We start from the raw sequence: 6,820 nt of genomic DNA on the forward strand, positions 1-6,820 counted from the left end.
TGATTTGCCTGTCAAATGTGTTTCGAAAGCTTATTTAACGCTGCTTCACATTAAGACAAACTTTCACTCCAAAGCATTTGCATGTGTTGAATTTGTAATGCTGGAAAGACTTCCATCTCCCAGTTGTGAAGGTTTTCTCTCAGACTGCTTGCTCTAAAGAGATTCAAAAACTTATACAAACATACACAAATGACTTAAATACACTCCGAATCTATAAAGTGTTCCTGTAAAGTAGTGATGGCTGTTAGATTTTCAGCAAGCTGGCCAATTTGAAGTGACTCTTTTAGCTCCCTAACAGCTCACTTCCCTTTTTTTTACTCAATAGATTAGAAATAAATCTAAAAAGATTTGCGATATTTAGATGTGTGAAAGCTCCCCTTTGGCTAATTATAGCTGAAATCATTTCATAAAATCTTGTACTACCTTCTAATTAACAAAATTACACTGCTTTCCAATGAATTTTAGGTGAAATTTAAATCCTGGCATTTTTCAGTGAATCAAATCATTTGACTCAGCTCACCAATACAAGTCAACCCCCCCCCCCCTTGCTCAATCACGACTGCAGTTTTTCCCCTGAAATCTAATTCTACCTTCTCATTAAGAAAATAAAACGACTTTGCATTGAATTTAATGTGAAAACCCCATTTGCAGTGAGTCAGATCATTTGACTCAGCCGACCAATACGAGTCAACTCTTTCGTCTCCCAAAAAAACAACTCTACCATTTTACTTTTAAGTTTGAGATATGTTTTGCCTAAATACAACTGGGGTTTTCCCCTGAAATCTAAGATTTTAGATTAACCTTCTAATTTATACAGTAAAATGACTTTCCACTGAACATAACGTGAAAACTCCATTTTCAGTGAGTCAGATCATTTGACTCAGCTGACTAATACGAGTCAACTCTTTCGACTCCCAAAACAAATCATCACCATTTTACTGTTAAGTCTGAGATATCTTTGCCCAATTATAACCAGAAATATTCCATGAATAATGTAATGTATAATCCGGCTCTCTGTTTTCACCTAAAAGACTCGATTCAAAGAGTCAACTCTTTGGCCGAAATCTTAATAGTGCAGATATTGTTCTGAATCGCATTGTGGCACACTGGAGGGTCAACAAGACTTCATATGTTAAACGTTTCATTATTATTCCAGTGACACAACCTCATAAACATGCTCAACAATGCCCTGTGATTACAATGATGTTAATAATCATCATTTTTTTTCAATTACAATATGGCTGGAAGGCTCGATGCCGTACACAGCTGGCTCCCCGTGAAGAGCAAGTGTGTGTGTGTGTGAGTGTGTGTAACTTCATTAGGTCACTGTGATTGTGTAGTGCCTCGCCTCAAAACCATTTACAGCTAATCACCATGGCAAGGCCATTACCACCGAGGCAGAGAGGCGGCATGGAGAGGAGCAGAGTGTATCCCAGCACTGACGATGCAGCTCATGTGTGCGCTGGAGCACTCTTTCAGATGGACTCGTTCAGATGGACAGCTCAAATTTGTTTTGACAGAAGGTCTTACTGCCGCCTAAACAGCGACATATAGTGTGTCCGGTTGTTATGTTTTTCCTTTTTCTTGATATTTGATATGACAGCAGTAACAGACACCGTGTACTCCATAAAATAAATAAATAAATAAACAAATAAATAAATAAAAACCAGCAACAATAATGATAATAATAATAATAATAATAATAATAATAATAATAATAATAATAATAAAAACACATAATGTTTACCATTAAATAATTTATATAATGAATCTTATTTTATCATAATTTATATTATACATTATTGTTTATTTATTTATTTATATTTTTATTTTTATTTTTTTGATACATTCATTCCTGATGGAGTGCAGGATGATGTGACATGGCCTCACAAGCTCAAAAGCAGAACACATTAGTTTCTGATGAAAATTTCATGAGTTGCTTTAAAACCAGAGGCAATTCAGGCCATACAGCATCCAGGGTTGAAGACCGGCCATTGATCAAAATGTAAAACATCCATCAGGAGGACTAACAGCTGCACAGGAAGAGATATGAGGAAGGGAAGAAGTCTTAGCGTGTTTGTCAGGAACATCTTGGTTATGGGGGGAAAAAAATGTCTGAATTTTGTTTCGGTGCTGTGTTTCTTTCTCTCTCAGGAAGGCTAGAAGATAAAAAAAACACACCTTGTCATGCTAAGGAGAGATGATTAAGCTCACCATTCTGAAGATCATGGCTGAAAACCTAGATTTACTTTATTACCACTGGAGACTCCTTCCAAAGATTCTGTCAGAGCTGCTCTTTTAGCTAAAGACTTCCTGACCAATCAGAAGAGAGAAATCATCCTCGCAGTGTAATTTTTGGCTCTTGTGCTCCTTCCTGTGTCTTCCTTCATACGAGCGACTCTGTACAACCTCGCTGCACGGATTTTAATTTACTTCGGATAAACGAGAATATAAAATCACAGGGTGAATTTGATCAGAAAGGAAGGGTAATGCATTATATCTCTGAACGTATATATATCTCCCATGAGAGTGGTTCATTTGAACTCTGATGATAAAACGCTCTTTTGTTTTCTTTATGAATCGACACGGGGCATGTCTGCCATGTTTCGAATTCGCCCCGAGGCGGCCCATTAGGCAATTGAAGGATGACTCATCACAAAATGAGATTAGTTCGGCTCAAGTTGTCAGCGATCTTACACTTAACACTTGCTATTTTGTTCCATTTCGTCATCCGGCACATTGACAGCAACCTTGTGTTCCTGTAGGCATGAGGCGTGGAGAGAGAGCGCCATGAGTGAGCGATCTGAGCTTAGTCACTCGCTTCTCCAGTGACAGTGGCCAACCCGCGCTCTCCTGCATGAGTGTGTGAGAAATGTGTGTTACCGACATCCTACTGAACCTGATCCAACCCACCTAATAAACACCCACTTCTCCATGATCTCCTCATACCGCATCGAACAATCCCACACTGCAGTTTAATACAAACGCTGTGTGTGTGTGTGTGTGTTTGATCCAAGGAAAGTTTGAAACAACATTTTCTAAAGGCTGCACTAATCCCAATCTCTTGTAAATTTCTGGACACGAGCTTCAGAATGTTACACACAAAACATACCGGACTTACGTTAAGTTTATTTTAAAACATCTGTGAAATTAAGTGGCCCAAAAGAGTCTGGGAGACTGAGATTCAGATCCTGATGATGCTACATAGATCAACACTGGCTGTGTTTAGTGGGCAGGAAGAACAGCGTACTCTATCTCCCGTGTCAATCAGAGCGAAATTGTAGGCATGTGTGTAAGTAGAAATCGGCAGATAGCGCTGTCGTTGGATTTCATGTTAGCTTCATGAGTCTCTGAGAAAGCACTTTCACATCGCTGTGGTTATTCGCTGTGATGTCATAGCGTCAGAGCTGGCGGGATTTAGAAGGTCAGCAAATGAATTTATTCCATTTGAAGAACGTTGCAAAGAGTTAATCTTGGCCGACGGGCTACAGGAAAATATCTGCGGTTGTGAGTCAAGCTGCCTCCTTTTTGGATCACGGTGATGTTTATTGACTGGAGGTTCCAGACGTCTGGAGAAGCTCGAGGTCAGAGATCTTCCTTCAGAGAGAGATTAAAGGTCATTACTTATCTTAAACCGAAAGCCACGTCTTGTACGCAAAGATTTCACTGGAAATATTGCTTTAATTAGCTAGTTGAAATGTAGGGTTTGTTGTGGCGAGGGAACAGAAGATGAACAGGATCAGCAGTCTTGGAGATTTAATAGTTAAAAAATTTGATTGGCGGATTTATATGTTAATTATTTTAGTAAAATTTCAGAAATTCAGAAAAAAAAACAGTATAATACAGTGATGCTTGCTGTAGACTTCAATAAGGGGAGGAGCTTTGCTGTTATCAGTATAGACAAATTGTTTAGAATACAATGTGGAATAAATTTATATTGTGTTTAAATTTGTTATATTTTATTGTCTATATTTGTACAAAAGAAGAAGAAGAAGATGAGGAAGAAAAATCTTTTCAATGGATCCTTTAGAATGGTTCTATACAATGAACCACTTTGGGGTTCCGTAAATAAAACTAGCGATAGAACCATTTAAGGTTCTCTATAGAACCTCTCCTTTTGAGATCATAGGGCTTTAGGATTAAACACATCATCAGTGATTTGGGAAGAAGTTAATCTGAAGCTAGGCCATGCCCTCAAAATACAAATTTACTCTATTGAGGAACACCTGAATGCTAGTGCAGGGGGAGGGGTTTTGTGTTTACAGGTAATATGATCGACAGGAGAGTAGAGGCATCTCTTTACTCTGATTGGTTGAATGTCATTTCTTCAATCTACAGAGAGATAAAGCAGATATTTAATGAAGCAGCTAGAAGAAATCTAAATATTTCAAATATTGGTGTGACTTCACAGATCCCTCCTTTTACTGTCGGGGGCAAATAAATCGATTTATTATATTAGAAACATGTCATCATCATCATCATCATCATCATCACATATTTAAATTATAATATAATATGTCAATTTATTTTAATTAAACAAATGACATTCAACTAATCAGAGGAAAAAGATGCCTCAACTGTCAATCATGTTACCTGTAAACACAAAGCCCCTCCCCCTGCACTAGCATTCAGGTGTTCCTCAATATAGTACGTTTCTATTTTGAGGGCGTGGCCTAGCTTCAGATTACCGTCTTCCAAAATCACTGATGATGCCTTTAATCCTGAAGTGTCCGGCTCTATGCTCTCAAAAGGAGTGGTTCTATAGAGAACCTCAGATGGTTCTGTTGCTGGAATTATATAGCCAGTGTAACCCCCGCGGGTCCTACTCGCACCCACTCCGAGGCAGGTGCACTAACAAGGAGGCTACTGCTGGCCTCCATTTCACTGAGCCCCCTAAACCTCACTCCCATCCGGGTCACGGCACCAATGTAACCCCCGTGGGTCTCGAACCCTGGGCGTGGGAGGCGGGCACACTAATAAGGAGGCTAAAGACTGCAGCCACTAGCTAGTGTGCATCTTCAGATCAGGGGAGTGAGGCTTACCTGCACAGCACCTACCGCTGGCCTCCGTTACACCAGCTTAAAGTAAACTTTAAAAATAAGACAAAAAGACAAATTCAGTAAGAAAGACTGTCTCTCTAATTGGTGATTAAATGTCAGTTTCCAAGAATATCCCACTTCCTCACTGTGAGCTCTGTGGAGACCTTAAAGGCATAGTGGGTGGGTTACATCTCGCTAGTTCTCTGCTAAATGATGCTGATGCGGTTTGGTGTTACGTGAGAGCAGGACTGAGAAATGACAGCAGCACACACAAATGACTCACAAATACATCAATGTCCTGACAAAATGTGACAAATTATTACTGTCATTACACAGAAGCCTAATCACCGGCGCTCTCGCTTCTGACAAAGGCCAGATATGTGTGTGTGTGTGTGTGTGTGTGGTTGGGATAACCCTTACAGAATTACACCTACAGTGTAGGCATGATGCTGATGCAACCCTCCTCTATGCTCTTAGTCAGACGTGGAACCATTACTACACATAAAGTGTGTGTGTGTGTGTTAATCACAGCACTATAACCACACGTTCTCCCACCAGCTCTGGGTGAGTGATGAGGCGGGATCTCAGACTCAGAGCGTGTCATGATGCCAAGCCGTGTCTCATCTGAGAAAAGTTTAATACAGTGTGTGTGTGTGTGTGAGGGACATGTTGGATGAGTGTATCAGGAGGAATCATTTAAGAAGGGGCAGATCGAAGTGGAAAATCAATGCAGTAAGTTACTGTGATGATGTGACTTTTTTAGTGTGTGTGTGAGTGTGTGTGTGTGTGTGTGGTGGTTTGGAACGAACATTTAGGCTTTGAAACTCGAAACTTTGACAAACAATCACTGTATTTGCCGACGACATCATGAGCAGAATCTTCCAGAAAAAGTGCAGACATGAAACCATGAGGCGTGTGTCATTAGTGGTGTAAACACACTCTATATTACAGTTCTGTAAAAGATTTTAAGGAATGTTAAAGTTTTAAGCTCTAAGTTTTAGTCCATTTCAGCGCTGAATCTGCCATGCATGTTTCTGTGGATGCCGTTACTATAGAAACGATAATGTAACAGAACCAGTGCATTGATTTTGTCAGAGTCACAAATGAAGAGCTCTGAGATGTAAATAATCAAGCGGGTTTTTTTGTTGTTGTTGTTGTTGTTGTTGTTGTTTTTTTGGTAAACATTTGTGAGCTGTTTACTCTCAATAAAAACCCCAGGGTTATTCAACAACAACCCAACTAATGTTACAGAAACTAATCAGTGAGCTAGACATGTGTGAAAACAGAGGAGTAAAGAGCAACCAATCCTTAACAGCATGCTGACTGACTGGGTTGCGGTGTAGTTCTGGCTGAGTGGATGAGTGCGAGAGAGAGAGAGAGAGAGAGAGAGAGACAGACAGACAGAGAAACACACACAAAAAGAGAGAGAAACAGACAGACAGAGAAACACACAAAAAGAGAGAGAGACAGACAGACAGACACAAAGACAGACAGACAGAGAGCGAGAGAGAGAGAGAGAGAGAGAGAGAGAGTAAAACATAAAACAGAGAAAGACAGACAGAGAGAGGCAGACAGACAGGTGTACAGGTATTCCTAATAAAGTGGCATGGCTGAAGAATGATTCTGTAATCACTGTACAACTTGAAAGCACCTCAGGGTCTCTCTCTCTCTCTCTCTCTCTCTCTCTCTCTGGAAGAGATTAGACTTGAGGGCCAGCCTGAAACGATTACTGATAACACCAACGTTTGAAGTGAAGCCCTTTTCTCTGTGTGTGTGTGTGT

Source organism: Hemibagrus wyckioides, linkage group LG12, assembly GCF_019097595.1.
Source record: "Hemibagrus wyckioides isolate EC202008001 linkage group LG12, SWU_Hwy_1.0, whole genome shotgun sequence".
NCBI classification, from domain to species: Eukaryota; Metazoa; Chordata; class Actinopteri; order Siluriformes; family Bagridae; genus Hemibagrus; species Hemibagrus wyckioides.